The sequence below is a fragment of the Cannabis sativa genome, chromosome 8, assembly GCF_029168945.1.
Source record: "Cannabis sativa cultivar Pink pepper isolate KNU-18-1 chromosome 8, ASM2916894v1, whole genome shotgun sequence".
In the NCBI taxonomy this organism is placed as follows: Eukaryota; Viridiplantae; Streptophyta; class Magnoliopsida; order Rosales; family Cannabaceae; genus Cannabis; species Cannabis sativa.
Genome location: NC_083608.1, coordinates 3,036,066 through 3,058,108, shown reverse-complemented (window position 1 = coordinate 3,058,108; position 22,043 = coordinate 3,036,066).

The following is a 22,043-nucleotide window of genomic DNA, read 5'->3' as shown; positions in this document are numbered from 1 at the left end:
GCTTCGGAAATATGTATCTGATACAACTCATATCTTAAGTTATGAAGACATTGAGCTTCAAACCGACCTGTCGTATGAAGAACAACCAGTACAGATCTTAGACAGGAAAGAAAAGGTGTTGCGAAACAAGACTATTCCACTAGTCAAAGTGTTGTGGCGGAACAGCAAAGTTGAAGAAGCGACTTGGGAATTAGAGTCGCAGATGCGGGAATTGTATCCCGAGCTTTTCAGGTAAATTTCGAGGACGAAATTCCTATAAGTGGGGGATAGTTGTAATATCCCAGAAAATAAATAATATTTAAATGGACATATTTTATTAAATATGTAATTACTTGGGAAATGAAGTAGGATTATGATCTTACTTAGGTAATTGTTGAGCAATTAATTAATGAAATACGTTATTTTGGGCCCGGTAATTGTGGAAATTTAGCTATGTGGTTAGCAGTGTCACGACATTAAATGAAAGAATTATTTTGAGAATATCCCGGATTAAGTTAGAATTTTATTAGAATGTCGGATTGGGGAATTAGTAAAATTACCAAAATGCCCCTAGGGTTTTTTTTTAAAAAAAAAAGTTATGTGAGAGGGGTAAATTAGGAAATTCAAAGGAAACTTTTTTTGACTTTTCTTCTTTTATTTTCTGCTGCCTATTGTTTATTTAAGGAAGGAAATATATATATAAAAAAAACACTTCACTTATGTTAGAAAGAAACCTTCCAAGGCAAGGAAGCTTCACTTCTTCTTCTTCTTCTTCTCTTTCTCTCTTTCGTGACCTAGAGCTAGCCAAAACCAGGGGATTTATTTTGATTTCTCTCAGATTTTGAGCAAGTTGGATACCCAAGATCATCCTAGAAGCTTTGAAGGTAAGTTCTTTTCCTTGAGGATTGAAAATTTCACTAATTTAGGTTGGTTTTGGATGAGGGTTGTAGGATTTCGTGGCTGTAGGTTTAGTCTGGGTTGTGATGGTGTTTTTAGGTCTCTTTTGGGGTGTGTTGAAGTTAGTATCATGTGATTTTAATGGCTGTTTAGTTTGAATGTATTTGATTAAGCAATTTGAGCTTGATTTTCATGTGAGATGGTAATTTTGAGTTAAGTGATGAATTGTGATTGAATGATGTGTTGAATATGTTGTAATTGGTATATTAAACTGTTCTGGAAGCGCAAATTAGGTCTGAAATGGTTTTGGTTCGAGCTGGGGGAGAAAAACCAGAATTTTTCTGGTCTGGCAGCAACCGGTCGACCGGTTGGTTCTGCTGTATCAGAACCGGTCGACCGGTTACAGCAGGGGAAAATTTCTCGGGTTTTTTCTCTGAACCGTGTTTAGCTCGGGGTTGAACCTAGTACCTACCTTTGAATAATTTTGAGTTATTTGAATTATTATATAGATGGTGAAGGCTAAGTCTAATCGGTTTTAAATTAGGGTTTTAATCCGGAATATTATGTTAAGGTATTTATTGTGTTTCAATTGTCGTGACATAGGACCGAGATTGCCTAGCTTGTTTTTCCACCCAAGTCGGCCATATTCTTGACTTCTGAATTAAGGTAAGAAAAGTGGTAAGCACCGAATGTGGTTAAAAATCAATGAATGAATGGAGGTGACCTTAATTATTATCATGATGGTGATTAAAGCTTATTAAGCCTAGGTTATGACCTAGGGTTGGAAACGGTTATTACCGTTATGAGTAATTACTCTTGAAACCGCGGTTAGGTTTCTTACTTATCGTTTGCTTTATCGGGCAACGATAGTGACATATTCAGCTCGTATGTGACGAGTGGTAAAAAGTGGTACTTTATTAAGTACCAGGAATGTGAGATGTTTAAGGGAATGCTTATTATTATTAAATAGTGAGTAAGCATAATGGCATGAGATTAAGTTGATAATTATTTTCTTTCAATTATTGTTTTGATCACTTTCTTGCTGAGTCTCTGTGACTCACTGGTGCTTTATGGTGCAGGTAAAGGAAAGACTAAAGTCGAGCAACCATGAGTTTATGGTCGCAGCAGCAATGTACATACCAGCCATAGGCAGCCCAGTTTACAGGATGCTCTATTTTGATTGTATTTTGGAAAATATAAAGCTTATGTTGTAAAATACTTTGAAACCAGTTTGTAAATATTTTGAAAACAGGGGGACCCCATAAATCATGTTACTTATCTTTTGTTAAACAGTTTAAAAGTTGAGTTTTAACTATCAAAATTTTAATTACCCACACTTTTAGTATAATTACATCTTATATAATTATTGGTATTTTAAATAAAGTGCACACACGTGGCGTCCCTGTTGGACAGGGCGTTACAACATGGTATCAGAGCGCCAAGGTTTTTAGATCCTAAAGACTGGTTTGATATGTACATTGGCTGCAAGGACCTGATCGACTCATGGTTTAGTAAGCTTTAAGTTAAAAGATAGCTTGTTAATTTTCTGATTACCTGATTATTTGAATTATGTTGATATCAGAATGTTGTGGGAAGAATTATAATATATGGAAATACTTATAGCATTGTTATTACTTGGAATGTGATCGCAGGTGTATAGTTATGCACCCAAGGCGGACTGGTAGTGGTACCCGCGAGCTAGCTGGGCTCGGGGCTGCCGGTGAAGTTGAGAACCCTTTACCACCACCTAATTGGGAAGAGTTATATGCTGTTATGCAAGAAACTATTCGGCAGCAGGGTGAGCAAATCAGAGAATTAAGAGAGCAGCGAGCTCAGCCTGCTCTAAATCTTAATCCTGATCCTCCGGCACCTCTAGTAGTGCCACCGGATGCAGGGAATCGTTTGGAACCATTGTATGAGCGGTTCAGGAAGCAGAATCCGCCAGTGTTTGAGGGTGGTGCTGATCCACTCAAGGCGGAGCAATGGATGAGTATGATAACATCCATTTTCGATTTTATGCGAGTTGACGATAATGACCGAGTCAGGTGTGCTACCTATATGCTACGAGATGATGCCCGTATTTGGTGGGAGATTGTATCTCAGGGCCATGATCTGAATAACATGACCTGGGAAACCTTTCGGGCCTTATTTTATGAGAAGTATTATAATGAATCTATTAAGGCAACAAAGGCAGAAGAGTTTATACGATTAACTCAGGGTAGTATGACTGTGACAGAGTATGCTACTAAGTTTGATCGACTGGCAAAGTTTGCCTCAGATGAGGTGGCTACTGAAGCTGCTAGAAAAGCAAAGTTTATACGGGGGCTGGATGAACACATCGCCCGGGATGTGATTGTTGCTTCTAAACAACCGGGGGTTGCCCGAACTTATGCTCAAATAGTTGAGTTGGCCTTAGTTTCTGAGGGTGCAGAAGCCCAGATACGAAAGAAAAATATTGCCAGAAGAGATTCATGGAAGCAAACGGCGAGTCTTTGGTTCGGGTAGAAGCGGATCCCGGTGACCGCAAGAAAAGACCTAGTGAATCATCAGCGGCAGGCCCAAACAAAAGATTCCAGGGTAACCAAGGTTTATGTCGTAGTGGGAATGAAAACTGGCGGACTTTTCCTGAATGTCCGAGGTGTAAGAAGCATCACCTGGGCGAGTGTCAAGCTAGGGCCTGTTTCCACTGTGGAATGGTGGGTCATATGAAGAGAAATTGTCCACAATTGCTACGGCTAGAGCAAAAGAAGGATGATACACCCGCTCCTGCCCGAGTGTTTGCCCTGACTCAAGCTGAGGCTGATGCTGGTCCTTCTACTGTGACAGGTCAGCTTTCTGTTGCTGGTACTTTATTGACTGTGTTAATTGATTCTGGTGCGACGCATTCTTATATTTCAAGTAGAATAATTGAGAAGCTGAATAAACCTAGTGATGTGCTTTCTAGAGGTTTTGGAACCTTGTTGCCTACTGGGGAGTTGGTTATCTCCAGCAGGTGGGTTCGATCCCTTCCAGTGTTTGTGGAAGGAAGAGAGTTATCAGTTGATCTGATAGAATTAAATCTGAAGGATTTTGATGTTATTTTGGGGATGGATTGGCTTGCTAAATACAACGCCACCATTGATTGTAAAAGAAAGATGGTAACTTTTCAGCCTGAGGGCGAGGACCCCTTTGTATTTGTGGGTAAGATGCAAGGATCTCGGATTCCCTTAATTTCAGCCCTTAAGGCAAGGGATTTGTTGTGTGAGGGGTGCATTGGTTTCTTGGCAAGTGTTGTGGATATTTCCAGGGAACCACTAGCGGGACCGGAGCATGTCCCAGTGGTTCGAGAATTTGATGTGTTCCCGGAAGAGTTACCGGGGTTGCCACCAAAACGTGAAATTGATTTTGAGATTGATTTAATACCAGAGCCGAGCACTCGTATCGAAAGCTCCCTATAGGATGGCACTGCGGAGCCGAAAGAGTTAAAAGTTCAATTACGAAGTGATGGATTTAAAATTTACTAGACCTAGTACTTCACCTTGGGGTGCACCAGTTTTGTTTGTGAAAAAGAAAGATGGAACATTACGTATGTGTATAGATTATCGGGAGTTAAACAAATTAACAGTGAAGAACAAGTACCCTCTGCCAAGAATAGATGATTTATTTGATCAGTTGCAGGGTAAAACTGTCTTTTCTAAAATTGATCTTCGATCTGGTTATCACCAACTGAGGATTCGAGAGGAGGATATTCCCAAGATAGCTTTTCGGACCCGGTATGGTCATTATGAATTCCTGGTAATGTCCTTCGGATTAACAAATGCCCCGGCAGCATTTATGGACTTGATGAACCGAGTGTTCAAAGATTTTCTGGATGATTTTGTTATTGTTTTTATCGATGATATTCTAATTTATTCAGACTCGGAAGAGACTCACGAAAGACATCTTCGAATGGTATTACAACGTCTCAGGGAGCATAAGTTGTATGCCAAGTTTAAGAAATGTGAATTACGGTTACCTCGGGTGAGTTTCTTGGGGCATGTGGTGAGTAAAGATGGTATTTTAGTGGATCCAGTAAAGATTGAAGCAGTGCGTGACTGGCCTCGACCTAAGTCAGCAACTGAAGTTAGAAGTTTCCTGGGGTTAGCAGGGTATTACCGAAGATTTGTTGAGGGCTTTGCAAAGATTTCTACGCCTTTAACTGAGTTGACCCGAAAGAATTGTAAGTTTGTTTGGACTGACAAGTGTGAAGGTGGTTTCCAGGAATTGAAGCAAAGGTTGATTACCGCTCCTGTGCTAACCTTACCAAAAGGTGATGAAAAGTTTGTGATTTATTGTGATGCATCCAAACAAGGGTTAGGTTGTGTTCTTATGCAGTCAGGGAAAGTGATTGCTTATGCATCCAGGCAATTGAAGGAGTATGAACAACGATATCCTACCCATGATATTGAATTAGCAGCGGTTGTCTTTGCACTAAAAGTTTGGCGTCACTATCTATACGGTGAGAAGTGTGAAATTTATACAGATCACAAAAGCCTCAAGTACTTTTTCACTCAGAAGGATTTAAATATGAGGCAACGGCGATGGTTAGAACTGGTCAAAGATTATGACTGCGAGATTCTCTACCACCCTGGTAAAGCAAATGTGGTAGCGGATGCTCTAAGTCGGAAAGGACCAGGGCAAGTTTGTGAACTAAAGGAAATCTCAGCAAAGTTGGCTGAGAATATGACGAGAGCGGGAATTGAATTTGTAATCGGAAAACTTGCTAATATCACCATACAGTCTAACCTATTGGAAAGAATTAGAGTAGCCCAACAAGGCGACCTTGAGCTACAGGGACATAAGGAGAAGTTAGAGGCTGGAATGGCAAGAGACTTTTCATGCTTATCTGATGGGTTGTTGCGATACAAAAACAGAATACGTACTTAGGTTGATAAAGAAATCGTACAAGAGATTCTTGATGAATCTCATACTACACCGTACTCCTTACACCCGGGAACAACCAAGATGTATCATGATGTGAAAGCTTTATACTGGTGGCCGGGTATGAAGAGGGATATTGTTGAATATGTGTCAAAATGCTTAACCTGTCAACAAATTAAAGCAGAACACCAAAGGCCGGCAGGTTTGCTTCAACCTCTAAAGATTCCTGAATGGAAATGGGAAGACATCACCATGGATTTTGTGGTAGGATTGCCCAGAACAGTAGGGTATTATGATTCTATTTGGGTGATAGTGGATCGATATACAAAGTCCGCTCACTTTCTCCCGGTGAGGACAACGTATACAGTGGATCAATATGCTGATTTGTATATCAAGGAGATAGTTCGACTTCATGGTGCCCCAAAGTCGATAGTTTCAGATCGAGATCCAAAATTTACATCCAAATTCTGGGAAAGTTTGCAGCAAGCAATGGGTACTAAATTGAAATTCAGTACAGCTTTTCATCCTCAAATCGATGGTCAATCTGAAAGGACTATCCAGATACTTGAGGATATGTTGAGGGCATGTGTAATGGACTTTGAAGGTTCTTGGAACAAGTACCTACCTCTGATTGAGTTTTCTTATAACAATAGTTATCAGAGTACCATTGGCATGGCTCCGTATGAGATGCTTTATGGAAGGAAATGTCGATCACCTATTCACTGGGATGAGGCTGGTGAACGTAGGTACCTTGGACCTGAAGCTGTCCAAAGAACGAGCGAGGCTATTGAAAAGATTCGAGCTCGTATGCTTGCTTCCCAAAGTAGACAGAAAAGCTACGCAGATCCAAAGCGTAGAGATGTTGAATTCCAAGTTGGGGATTTTGTTTTTCTTCGGGTGTCCCCAATGAAAGGAATTCGAAGGTTCAGGAAGAAAGGAAAGTTGAGTCCCAGATTTATTGGTCCATTTGAGATTCTTAAGAAAGTAGGTCAGGTATCTTATCGGTTGGCTCTACCTCCTGCTTTATCTGGGGTTCATAACGTGTTTCATGTCTCGATGCTTCGGAAATATGTATCTGATACAACTCATATCTTAAGTTATGAAGACATTGAGCTTCAAACCGACCTGTCGTATGAAGAACAACCAGTACAGATCTTAGACAGGAAAGAAAAGGTGTTGCGAAACAAGACTATTCCACTAGTCAAAGTGTTGTGGCGGAACAGCAAAGTTGAAGAAGCAACTTGGGAATTAGAGTCGCAGATGCGGGAATTGTATCCCGAGCTTTTCAGGTAAATTTCGAGGACGAAATTCCTTATAAGTGGGGGATAGTTGTAATATCCCAGAAAATAAATAATATTTAAATGGACATATTTTATTAAATATGTAATTACTTGGGAAATGAAGTAGGATTATGATCTTACTTAGGTAATTGTTGAGCAATTAATTAATGAAATACGTTATTTTGGGCCCGGTAATTGTGGAAATTTAGCTATGTGGTTAGCAGTGTCACGACATTAAATGAAAGAATTATTTTGAGAATATCCCGGACTAAGTTAGAATTTTATTAGAATGTCGGATTGGGGAATTAGTAAAATTACCAAAATGCCCCTAGGGTTTTTTTTAAAAAAAAAAGTTATGTGAGAGGGGTAAATTAGGAAATTCAAAGGAAACTTTTTTTGACTTTTCTTCTTTTATTTTTCTGCTGCCTATTGTTTATTTAAGGAAGGAAATATATATATAAAAAAAACACTTCACTTATGTTAGAAAGAAACCTTCCAAGGCAAGGAAGCTTCACTTCTTCTTCTTCTTCTTCTCTTTCTCTCTTTCGTGACCTAGAGCTAGCCAAAACCAGGGGATTTATTTTGATTTCTCTCAGATTTTGAGCAAGTTGGATACCCAAGATCATCCTAGAAGCTTTGAAGGTAAGTTCTTTTCCTTGAGGATTGAAAATTTCACTAATTTAGGTTGGTTTTGGATGAGGGTTGTAGGATTTCGTGGCTGTAGGTTTAGTCTGGGTTGTGATGGTGTTTTTAGGTCTCTTTTGGGGTGTGTTGAAGTTAGTATCATGTGATTTTAATGGCTGTTTAGTTTGAATGTATTTGATTAAGCAATTTGAGCTTGATTTTCATGTGAGATGGTAATTTTGAGTTAAGTGATGAATTGTGATTGAATGATGTGTTGAATATGTTGTAATTGGTATATTAAACTGTTCTGGAAGCGCAAATTAGGTCTGAAATGGTTTTGGTTCGAGCTGGGGGAGAAAAACCAGAATTTTTCGTACGGCAGCAACCGGTCGACCGGTTGGTTCTGCTGTATCAGAACCGGTCGACCGGTTACAGCAGGGGAAAATTTCTCGGGTTTTTTCTCTGAACCGTGTTTAGCTCGGGGTTGAACCTAGTACCTACCTTTGAATAATTTTGAGTTATTTGAATTATTATATAGATGGTGAAGGCTAAGTCTAATCGGTTTTAAATTAGGGTTTTAATCCGGAATATTATGTTAAGGTATTTATTGTGTTTCAATTGTCGTGACATAGGACCGGGATTGCCTAGCTTATTTTTCCACCCAGGTCGGCCATATTCTTGACTTCTGAATTAAGGTAAGAAAAGTGGTAAGCACCGAATGTGGTTAAAAATCAATGAATGAATGGAGGTGACCTTAATTATTATCATGATGGTGATTAAAGCTTATTAAGCCTAGGTTATGACCTAGGGTTGGAAACGGTTATTACCGTTATGAGTAATTACTCTTGAAACCGCGGTTAGGTTTCTTACTTATCGTTTGCTTTATCGGGCAACGATAGTGACATATTCAGCTCGTATGTGACGAGTGGTAAAAAGTGGTACTTTATTAAGTACCAGGAATGTGAGATGTTTAAGGGAATGCTTATTATTATTATTATTAAATAGTGAGTAAGCATAATGGCATGAGATTAAGTTGATAATCATTTTCTTTCAATTATTGTTTTGATCACTTTCTTGCTGAGTCTCTGTGACTCACTGGTGCTTTATGGTGCAGGTAAAGGAAAGATTAAAGTCGAGCAACCATGAGTTTATGGTCGCAGCAGCAATGTACATACCAGCCATAGGCAGCCCAGTTTACAGGATGCTCTATTTTGATTGTATTTTGGAAAATATAAAGCTTATGTTGTAAAATACTTTGAAACCAGTTTGTAAATATTTTGAAAACAGGGGGACCCCATAAATCATGTTACTTATCTTTTGTTAAACAGTTTAAAAGTTGAGTTTTAACTATCAAAATTTTAATTACCCACACTTTTAGTATAATTACATCTTATATAATTATTGGTATTTTAAATAAAGTGCACACACGTGGCGTCCCTGTTGGACAGGGCGTTACATTATGCCTCCCGTCAGTTAAAGGATTACGAACAGCGATACCCGACTCATGATCTAGAGTTAGCCGCAGTGGTTTTTGCATTGAAGATTTGGCGGCATTACCTTTACGGAGAAAGGTGTGAAATCTATACCGACCATAAAAGTCTCAAGTATTTCTTTACTCAGAAAGATTTGAACATGAGACAGAGACGTTGGTTGGAATTAGTGAAAGATTACGACTATGAGATTCTCTATCACCCTGAGAAGGCCAATGTAGTGGCCGATGCCCTGAGCAGGAAGGGTCCCGGGCAGGTAGCTAGCATGGTTCAGATTTCACCTCAGCTAGCAGAGGATATGGTTAGATCCAGCATTGAGTTTGTGGAAGGTTAGCTTCGCAACTTAACGCTGCAATCTGATCTGTTGGAAAGAATTAAAGCCGCTCAGATGACCGATCCAGAGTTAGTGAAAATCAGAGATGAGGTTTTGGCTGGTCAAGCCAGGGATTTCTCAGTGTCGGACAACTGAATGCTTCTGTATAAAGCTAGGGTTTGTGTTTCGAATAGTGTGGAACTCAGGAATGAGACCTTTGAGGAGGCTCATTCTACCCCTTATTCTCTGCATCCCGGCACCACTAAGATGTACCAAGATCTTAAACCGTACTTCTGGTGGAGCAGTATGAAGAAGAATTTGGTAGAATTCGTTTCAAGATGCCTCACTTGTCAGCAGATTAAGGCTGAACATCAGAGACCAGCAGGGTTGTTGCAGCCTTTAACCCTACCTGAATGGAAGTGGGAAGATATCACGATGGATTTCGTGGTCGGGTTACCTAGAACCACGGGCTTATTCGATTCCATCTAGGAAGTGGTGGATCGATTCACGAAATCTGCTCATTTTCTGCCTGTTAGAACAACATTTACAGTGGATCAATTGGCAGAATTGTATGTTAGAGAGATTGTAAGACTTCACGGGGTACCGAAGTCTATAGTTTCGGATAGGGATCCGAAGTTCACCTCCAAGTTTTGGCAGAGTTTGCAACGAGCAATGGGTACAAAACTGAAATTTAGTACAGCATTCCATCCTCAGACAGATGGTCAGTCCGAAAGGACAATTCAGATATTGGAGGACATATTACGAGCCTGTGTTATGAATTTTGAAGGCTCTTGGAATAAATACCTACCGTTGATAGAATTTTCTTACAACAACAGTTATCAAAGTATGATAGGGATGGCTCCCTATGAACTATTATACGGTAGGAAATGTAGATCTCCCATCCATTGGGATGAGACAGGGGAGAGGAAGTACTTAGGTCCGGAGTCAGTACAGCGGACCAATGAGGCAATAGAGAAAATAAAAGCTAGAATGCTCGCCTCACAGAGTAGACAGAAAAGTTACGCAGATCTTAAACGCAGAGATGTTGAGTTCCAAGTAGGGGACCATGTGTTTTTAAGAGTGTCTCCAATGAAGGGGATCAAACGTTTCGAGAAAAGAGGCAAGTTATGCCCTAGATTTATAGGACCTTTCGAGATTCTCAAGAAGATAGGTCAAGTGGCATACCGGTTAGCATTGCCTCCAGCTTTATCAGCAGTTCACAACGTATCCCATGTCTCGATGTTGAGAAAATACGTTTCAGATCCCTCTCATATACTCAGTTATGAGAGCCTAGAACTGCAGCCAGATATGATTTACGAAGAACAGCGAGTGCAGATCCTGGATAGAAAGGATAACGTCCTTCGGAATAAGACCATAGCATTGGTCAAAGTTCTCTGGAGAAACAACAAGGTGGAGGAAGCCACCTGGGAACTAGATTCAGATATGAGAGCTCAATATCCAGAGTTATTCAGGTTAGATTTTGGGGACGAAATCCTTTTAAGGGGGGAATAATTGTAAAGACCGCTGAGTTTAATTTGGAAATTAGCAGTTAATCATGTTTAATTATGAAAATTATTTATAGCTATTTAAATAATTATTTATACTGTTATTATTGAATTCTGAGATGCATTTTATGTCATTTAGTAGTTTTCATAATTTTGCATTTCTGGTGCCCGGTAACATGGAACTCGGTGTTTGGCTCAGTAAAATCACAACTTAGTATGTTAGTAGTGTGGGATGGTTTACTAGACATTGGGAATGTCGGGAATGGCTGGGAATTTTAGAATTTCCCAAAATACCCCCCCTTTTAGTGTTATTTATGTGATTTTAGTGTGAAGGGGCAAAATGGTCATTTTGCCCCATTATTAGTTTGTCCTTTAGTGGACTTTTATTTGGTTAATTATATGTGTTGTATTATGTTTTGTTGGCTGAAGTAAATGGTTTATATACATTTAATTTCATTTTCCAAAGTTTAAAAATTACAAAGTTAGAAAATTAGAAAAAAGTTGGAAAACTCTCTCTCTCTTTTCCTCTCTCTTTTTCGGCCATTTGAGGCAGCAAGAAAAGTGGATTTTCGTCTTCAATTTCAAGTGATTTTCAGCAAGTTAGAGTGATTCTAGTTGAGGTAATTCTTGTCTAACTTCTTTACTTTTTTTTTTTTTTTTTTTTGAATAGAACTTCTTTACTTTTGTCTTCTTGAAAAATGATGAAAAAAAATGAGTAATGCATGGATGATTTTGATGATGTTGCTGCTGCTAGTTGTTGTTGTTGTTTCTATGTTTAAATATGTTTAGTTAGGTTGAAATGCATGCTAGTTGTTCTTGCTTTAGTTGGATAATTTTCTTGTTAAAAAGCTATGGTTTTCAAAGTGAAAATTGAGGATTTGGTGGCTGTAGTTATTGCATGAATTAGGGTTTGTTTTCTGCAGTTTTTTTATGCTTGATTATGTAGTTCTAAGCTAGTTTTGAGGCTTGTAAGTGAGCTTGATTATGGAGTATACATTGGAATGGACCGATATTGCAACTAAGTTAAGATATTACAAACTTACCGTTATATATATCTTTCCAAGTCAATATCAGTAGTTGATCTTAAGATTAAAAGAATCTAAATCCTGACATGCTTAGGCTCAACTCATGAGTGCTATTCATGTTCTTTAATTTATTAGTTAAGCCTACTTTTAGGTCAGGGTGATAAGTATATTTTGGGAACATGATAGTATGATTGAGTGGGAGTGCTAAACATAAATATGGAATCTATAGCTTCTACTGGTGTATAGAAGTCATGTGATGATTCCCTTCGAGCTTAGCAAATAGAAGTAAATGGATGAGCTCTTGTTTAACTGACTAATTATTTGTAACGCCCTGTCCAACAGGGACGCCACGTGTGTGCACTTTATTTAAAATACCAATAATTATATAAGATGTAATTATACTAAAAGTGTGGATAATTAAATTTTTGATAGTTAAAACTCAACCTTTAAACTGTTTAACGAAAGATAAGTAACATGATTTATGGGGTCCCCCTGTTTTCAAATATTTACAAACTGGTTTCAAAGTATTTTACAACATAAGCTTTATATTCTCCAAAATACAATCAAAATAGAGCATCCTGTAACTGGGCTGCCTACGGCTGGTATGTACATTGCTGCCGCGACCATAAACTCATGGTTGCTCGACTTTAGCCTTTCCTTTACCTGCACCAGTGAGTCACAGAGACTCAGCAAGAAAGTGATCAAAACAATAATCGAAAGAAAATGATTATCAACTTATTCTCATGCCATTATATTTACTCACTATTCGATAATAATAAGCATTCCTTTAAACATCACACATTCCTGGTACTTAATAAAGTACCACTTTTTACCACTCGTCACTTACGAGCTGAGTATGTCACTATCGTTGCCCGATAAAGCAAACGATAAGTAAGAAACCTAACCGCGGTTTCAAGAGTAATTACTCATAACGGTAATAACCGTTTCCAACCCTAGGTCATAACCTAGGCTTAATAAACTTTTAATCAACATCATGATAATAATTTAAGGCCACTTCCATTCACCCATTAATCTTTAACCACATACGGTGCTTACCACTTTTCTTACCTTAATTCAGAAGTCAAAAGTATGGCCGACCTGAGTGGAAGAACAAGCTAAGCTATCCCGGTCCTATGTCATGACAATTGAAACACAATAAATACCTTAACTCAAAGTTCCGGATTAAAACCCTAATTTAGAAATCAAACGTAACCTAACTCCCAGCAACCCCAATTTAGGTCAAGCATCCCATATTTAATTTAAAACAGATAGTACACAACTCCCCGGGTCAAAACTGAACATAAAGCAAACCCGAAAAAAATTCTCCCCTGCAGGCAACCGGTCGACCGGTTCTGATACACCAGAACCCATCCGGTCGACCGGTTCTGGCAGACCAGGAACAAAAGTTCCTCTTCACCAAAATCGAACCAAAACCCCTCCAAACCTAACCAAACTTTCCAGAACAGTATATTAACATAAATATGGCATAACCTAAGCTGCAAAACACAGTGGTTCAATCTCTAGCTTAAAATCACACACTCAAGTGAAGAAATCAAATTTCTTTTAGCTTCCTCACTCACCAATCAATCCCAACAGCCATGAATTCAATTCAAACATGCATTAACAGACCTTATTCAACTTGGATAACAAACCTAAACCTTCACTAAACCTACAGCTTTGAAAACTTTCAAAAAAGTAACAAACCTAGCTTGAAAACCTAAGAAAACATCAAAACAAAAAGGATGAACTTACCTAGGGTGCAAGGTTAACTTGAAGATGGAGTTTAGCTCTGAAAATTGGAGTTGGCTGAAGCAAATCAATCCCCCTAGTGGCTGGTTTCAGCTGCTCGAAGGAAGAGGAGAAGAAGGTTGAGAAAAGATGTTACTTGCCTTGGAAGAAAGCTTCCTCTTTCTTTAAAAAAAAATGCTTTGTTTTTTTTTTTTTTTTAAATTTCCTTCCTTAAATAACAATAGGCAGCAGCAAAGAAAAAGAAGAAAATTCAAAAAAAGTTTTCTTGAATTCCTAATTTACCCCTCTCACATAATTAATTAATTTTTTTTTTTAAAAGAAACCCTAGGGGCATTTTGGTAATTTTACTAATTCCCCAATCCGACATTCTAATAAAATTCTAACTTAATCCGGGATATTCTCAAAATAATTCTTTCATTTAATGTCATGACATTGCTAACCACATAGCTAAAATTCCACAATTGCCGGGCCCAAAATAACGTATTTCATTAAATAATTTCTCAACAATTTATCTAAGTAAGATCATAATCCTACTTCATTTTCCAAGTAATTACATATTTAATAAAATATGTCCATTTAAATATTATTTATTTTCTGGGATATTACAACTATCCCCCACTTATAGGAATTTCGTCCTCGAAATTTACCTGAAAAGCTCGGGATACAACTCCCGCATCTGCGACTCTAATTCCCAAGTCGCTTCTTCAACTTTGCTGTTCCGCCACAACACTTTGACTAGTGAAATAGTCTTGTTTCGCAACACCTTTTCTTTCCTGTCTAAGATCTGTACTGGTTGTTCTTCATACGACAGGTCGGTTTGAAGCTCAATGTCTTCATAACTTAAAATATGAGTTGTATCGGTATACATATTTCCGAAGCATCGAGACATGAAACACGTTATGAACCCCGCATAAAGCAGGAGGTAGAGCCAACCGATAAGCTACCTGACCTACTTTCTCAAGAATCTCAAATGGACCAATAAATCTGGGACTCAACTTTCCTTTCTTCCCGAACCTTCGAATTCCCTTCATTGGGGACACCCGAAGAAAAACAAAATCCCCAACTTGGAATTCAACATCTCTACGCTTTGGATCTGCGTAGCTTTTCTGTCTACTTTGGGAAGCCAGCATACGAGCTCGAATCTTTTCAATAGCCTCGCTCGTTCTTTGGACAGCTTCAGGTCCAAGGTACCTACGTTCACCAGCCTCATCCCAGTGAATAGGTGATCGACATTTCCTTCCATAAAGCATCTCATACGGAGCCATGCCAACGGTACTCTGATAACTATTGTTATAAGAAAACTCAATCAGAGGTAGGTACTTGTTCCAAGAACCTTCAAAGTCCATTATACATGCCCTCAACATATCCTCAAGTATCTGGATAGTTCTTTCAGATTGACCATCAGTTTGAGGATGAAAAGCTGAATTTCAACTTAGTACCCATTGCTTGCTGTAAACTTTCCCAGAATTTGGATGTAAATTTTGGATCTCGATCTGAAACTATCGACTTTGGGGCACCATGAAGTCGAACTATCTCCTTAATATACAAATCAGCATATTGATCCACTGTATACGTTGTCCTCACCGGGAGAAAGTGGCTTAGACTTCGTCTATCGATCCACTATCACCCAAATAGAATCATAATACCCTACTGTTCTGGGCAATCCTACCACAAAATCCATGGTGATGTCTTCCCATTTCCATTCAGGAATCTTCAGAGTTTGAAGCAAACCTGCCGGCTTTGATGTTCTGCTTTAATTTGTTGACAGGTTAAGCATTTTGACACATATTCAACAATATCCCTCTTCATACCCGGCCACCAGTATAAAGCTTTCACATCATGATACATCTTGGTTGTTCCCGGGTGTAAGGAGTACGGTGTAGTATGAGATTCATCAAGAATCTCTTGTCTGATTTCTTTATCAACCGGTACACGTATTCGTTTTTGTATCGCAACAACCCATCAGATAAGCACGAAAAGTCTCTTGCCAATCCAGCCTCTAACTTCTCCTTATGTCCCTGTAGCTCAAGGTCCCCTTGTTGAGCTACTCTAATTCTTTCCAATAGATTAGATTGTATGGTGATATTAGCAAGTTTTCCAATTACAAATTCAATTCCCGCTCTCGTCATATCCTCAGCCAACTTTGCTGAGATTTCCTTTAGTTCACAAACTTGCCCTGGTCCTTTCCGACTTAGAGCATCCGCTACCACATTTGCTTTACCAGGGTGGTAGAGAATCTCGCAGTCATAATCTTTGACCAGTTCTAACCATCGTCGTTGCCTCATATTTAAATCCTTCTGAGTGAAAAAGTACTTGAGGCTTTTGTGATCTGTATAAATTTCACACTTCTCACCGTATAGATAGTGACGCCAAACTTTTAGTGCAAAGACAACCGCTGCTAATTCAATATCATGGGTAGGATATCGTTGTTCATACTCCTTCAATTGCCTGGATGCATAAGCAATCACTTTCCCTGACTGCATAAGAACACAACCTAACCCTTGTTTGGATGCATCACAATAAATCACAAACTTTTCATCACTTTTTGGTAAAGTCAGCACAGGAGCGGTAATCAACCTTTGCTTCAATTCCTGGAAACTTCCTTCACACTTGTCAGTCCAAACAAACTTACAATTCTTTCGGGTCAATTCAGTTAAAGGCGTAGAAATCTTTGCAAAGCCCTCAACAAATCTTCGGTAATACCCTGCTAACCCCAGGAAACTTCTAACTTCAGTTGCTGACTTAGGTCGAGGCCAGTCACGAACTGCTTCAATCTTTACTGGATCCACTAAAATACCATCTTTACTCACCACATGCCCCAAGAAACTCACCTGGGGTAACCAAAATTCACATTTCTTAAACTTGGCATACAACTTATGCTCCCTGAGACGTTGTAATACCATTCGAAGATGTCTTTCGTGAGTCTCTTCCGAGTCTGAATAAATTAGAATATCATCGATAAAGACAATAACAAAATCATCCAGAAAATCTTTGAACACTCGGTTCATCAAATCCATAAATCTTTGTAGGGGCATTTGTTAATCCGAATGACATTACCAGGAATTCATAATGACCATACCGGTCCGAAAAGCATCTTGGGAATATCCTCCTCTCGAATCCTCAGTTGGTGATAACCAGATCGAAGATCAATTTAAGAAAAGACAGTTTTACCCTGCAACTGATCAAATAAATCATCTATTCTTGGCAGAGGGTACTTGTTCTTCACTGTTAATTTGTTTAACTCCCGATAATCTATACACATTCGTAATGTTCCATCTTTCTTTTTCACAAACAAAACTGGTGCACCCCAAGGTGAAGTACTAGGTCTAGTAAATTTTAAATCCATCATCCCCTGTAACTGAACTTTTAACTCTTTCAGCTCTGCAGGTGCCATCCTGTAGGGAGCTTTCGATACAGGCTCAGCTCCTGGTATTAAATCAATCTCAAAATCAATTTCACGTTTTGGTGGCAACCCTGGTAACTCTTACGGGAACACATCCAGAAATTCTCGAACCACTGGGACATGCTCCGGTCCCGCTAGTGGTTCCCCGGAAATATCCACAACACTTGCCAAGAAACCAATGCACCCCTCAGACAACAAATCCCTTGCCTTAAGGGCTGAAATTAAGGGAATCCGAGATCCTTGCATCTTACCCACAAATACAAAGGGGTCCTCGCCCTCAGGCTGAAAAGTTACCATCTTTCGTTTACAATCAATGGTGGCATTGTATCTAGCAAGCCAATCCATCCCCAAAATAACATCAAAATCCTCCAGATTTAATTCTATCGGATCAATCTGATAACTCTCTTCCTTCCACAAACACCGGAAGGGATCGAACCCACTCTGCCGGAGATAACCAACTCTCCGTAGGCAACAAGGTTCCAAAACCTCTAGAAAGCACATCACTAGGTTTATTCAAATTGCTCAATTATTCTACTTGAAATATAAGAATGCGTCGCACCGTAATCAATTAACACGATCAATAAAGTACCGGAACGAAAGCCGACCCTGTCACGGTAGAAGGACCAGCATCAGCCTCAGCTTGAGTCAGGGCAAACACTCGGGCAGGAGCGGATGTATCATCCTTCTTTTGCTCTAACCGTAGCAATTGTGGACAATTTCTCTTCATATGACCCACCATTCCACAGTGGAAACAGGCCCTAGCTTGACACTCGCCCAGGTGATGCCTTTTACACCTCGGACATTCAGGAAAAGTCCGCCAGTTTTCGTTTCCACTACGACGGAAACCTTGGTTACCCTGGAATCTTTTGTTTGGGCCTACCGCTGATGATTCACTAGGTCTTTTCTTGCGGTCACCAAGATCAGTACCCCTACCCGAACCAGCACCTGCTGTTTGCTTCCATGAATCCCTTCTAGCAATATTTTTCTTTCGTATCTGAGCCTCTGCACCCTCAGAAACTAAGGCCAACTCAACTATTTGAGCATAAGTTCGGGCAACCCCGGGTTGTTTAGAAGCAACAATCACATCCCGGGCGATGTGTTCATCCAGCCCCCGTATAAACTTTGCTTTTCTAGCGGCTTCGGTAGCCACCTCATACGAGGCAAACTTTGCCGCCGATCAAACTTAGTAGCATACTCTGTCACGGTCATACTACCCCGAGTTAACCGTATAAACTCTTCGCCTTTCTTTGCCTTAATAGATTCATTATAATACTTTTCATAAAATAAGGCCGAAAAGTTTCCCGGGTCATGTTATTCGGATCATGGCCCACGAGATACAATTTCCCACCAAATACGGGCATCATCTCGTAGCATATATGTAGCACACCTGACCCGGTCATTATCTTCAACTCGCATAAAATCAAAAATGGATGTTATCATACTCATCCATTGCTCCGCCTTGAGTGGATCAGCACCACCCTCAAACACTGGCGGATTCTGCTTTCTGAACCGCTCATATAATGGTTCCAAACGATTCCCTGCATCCGGTGGCACTACTAGAGGTGCCGGAGGATCAGGATTAAGATTTAGAGCAGGCTGAGCTCGCTGCTCTCTTAATTCTCTGATTTGCTCACCCTGCTGCCGAATAGTTTCTTGCATAGCAGCATATAACTCTTCCCAATTAGGTGGTGGTAAAGGGTTCTCACCCTCACCGGCAGCCCCGAGCCCAGCTAGCTCGCGGGCACCCCTACCAGTCCGCCTTGGGTGCATAACTATACACCTGCGATCACATTCCAAGTAATAACAATACTGATAAGTATTTCCATATATTATAATCCTTCCCACAACATTCTGATATCAACATAATTCAAATAATCAGGTAATCAGAAAATTAACAAGCTATCTTTTAACTTAAAGCTTACTAAACCATGAGTCGATCAGGTCCTTGCAGCCAATGTACATATCAAACCAGTCTTCAGGATCTAAAAACCTTGGCGCTCTGATACCATGTTGTAACGCCCTGTCCAACAGGGACGCCACGTGTGTGCACTTTATTTAAAATACCAATAATTATATAAGATGTAATTATACTAAAAGTGTGGATAATTAAATTTTTGATAGTTAAAACTCAACCTTTAAACTGTTTAACGAAAGATAAGTAACATGATTTATGGGGTCCCCCTGTTTTCAAATATTTACAAACTGGTTTCAAAGTATTTTACAACATAAGCTTTATATTCTCCAAAATACAATCAAAATAGAGCATCCTGTAACTGGGCTGCCTACGGCTGGTATGTACATTGCTGCCGCGACCATAAACTCATGGTTGCTCGACTTTAGCCTTTCCTTTACCTGCACCAGTGAGTCACAGAGACTCAGCAAGAAAGTGATCAAAACAATAATCGAAAGAAAATGATTATCAACTTATTCTCATGCCATTATATTTACTCACTATTCGATAATAATAAGCATTCCTTTAAACATCACACATTCCTGGTACTTAATAAAGTACCACTTTTTACCACTCGTCACTTACGAGCTGAGTATGTCACTATCGTTGCCCGATAAAGCAAACGATACGTAAGAAACCTAACCGCGGTTTCAAGAGCAATTACTCATAACGGTAATAACCGTTTCCAACCCTAGGTCATAACCTAGGCTTAATAAACTTTTAATCAACATCATGATAATAATTTAAGGCCACTTCCATTCACCCATTAATCTTTAACCACATACGGTGCTTACCACTTTTCTTACCTTAATTCAGAAGTCAAAAGTATGGCCGACCTGAGTGGAAGAACAAGCTAAGCTATCCCGGTCCTATGTCATGACAATTGAAACACAATAAATACCTTAACTCAAAGTTCCGGATTAAAACCCTAATTTAGAAATCAAACGTAACCTAACTCCCAGCAACCCCAATTTAGGTCAAGCATCCCATATTTAATTTAAAACAGATAGTACACAACTCCCCGGGTCAAAAGCTGAACATAAAGCAAACCCGAAAAAAATTCTCCCCTGCAGTAACAGCCGGTCGGCCGTTCTGCGTACACCGTAACCCATCCGTCGGCGGATTCTGACGAACCAGGAACAAAAGTTCCTCTTCACCAAAATCGAACCAAAACCCCTCCAAACCTAACCAAAATTTCCGTAACGGTATATTAACATAAATATGGCATAACCTAAAAATTTGCCAAAACACAGTGGTTCAACCTCTAGCTTAAAATCACACACTCAAGTGAAGAAATCAAATTTCTTTTAGCTTCCTCACTCACCAATCAATCCCAACAGCCATGAATTCAATTCAAACATGCATTAACAGACCTTATTCAACTTGGATAACAAACCTAAACCTTCACTAAACCTACAGCTTTGAAAACTTTCAAAAAAGTAACAAACCTAGCTTGAAAACCTAAGAAAACATCAAAACAAAAAGGATGAACTTACCTAGGGTGCAAGGTTAACTTGAAGATGGAGTTTAGCTCTGAAAATTGGAGTTGGCTGAAGCAAATCAATCCCCCTAGTGGCTGGTTTCAGCTGCTCGAAGGAAGAGGAGAAGAAGGTTGAGAAAAGATGTTACTTGCCTTGGAAGAAAGCTTCCTCTTTCTTTAAAAAAAAATGCTTTGTCTTCTTTTTTTTTTTTTTAAATTTCCTTCCTTAAATAACAATAGGCAGCAGCAAAGAAAAAGAAGAAAAGTCAAAAAAAGTTTTCTTGAATTCCTAATTTACCCCTCTCACATAATTAATTAATTTTTTTTTTTAAAAGAAACCCTAGGGGCATTTTGGTAATTTTACTAATTCCCCAATCCGACATTCTAATAAAATTCTAACTTAATCCGGGATATTCTCAAAATAATTCTTTCATTTAATGTCATGACATTGCTAACCACATAGCTAAAATTCCACAATTGCCGGGCCCAAAATAACGTATTTCATTAAATAATTTCTCAACAATTTATCTAAGTAAGATCATAATCCTACTTCATTTTCCAAGTAATTACATATTTAATAAAATATGTCCATTTAAATATTATTTATTTTCTGGGATATTACATTATTAGATCACTAAATACCATTTACAGGTAGCTAAGTGTTTTAAGGGGCAAAATACATTGAGGGGTGAGAATGGTAAAGAAATCCCATCTTGATGTAGATATTCTATATAGAGGATCTTTAAATCACAATAAGATTATAACAATGGTTAAATGAGATAGCATATTGATATCGTGGAACATATAATACGTTCTATATAAGTCTGAGAGTGCAATTCTAAGTTCTAAGAGTGGATTCAACGAACAATTAATAAGTAGGAATTTACTTGGTAAATTTGGTTCACTTATTGGAAGCTGAGCATATAGATCCATGGTCCCCATTCTAGTTGAGAACATTCGGCTTGTAAGACTCGTTAATTGATTCGTGATTGATCAATTAAAATTCTAAAGTTAGACTATGTCTAATTTTATGAATTTTCACTAAGCAGGGGTGAAATTGTAAAGAAAAGAGATTCTAGGTTTATTTATTTATTAATGGACTTTATATGTCTAGTTAATAATTAAATTAAATGACAATATTATTTAATAATCTATTTTAGTTATTAAATAATTAGTTTTGGCATTTAAAAGGTTAGAATTGGAAAATTGGCGTTTTTGAGAAAATAGAAATAAAATTTGATAAAACTGCAAAATCAAGTGGGGCCCACTAACACACCATGGCCGGCCACTTATTGTGGGATTTCAAATTAATATTTTCATTATTTTAATGCCAAATAATTCTTAACCTAAACCTAGTAGTTGCCTATAAATAGAAAGTGATGGCTCAGTCAAAACACATGCTTTCATTAGTTTTCTGACAGAAATTTCTCTCTTCAGAAAAACTGAGC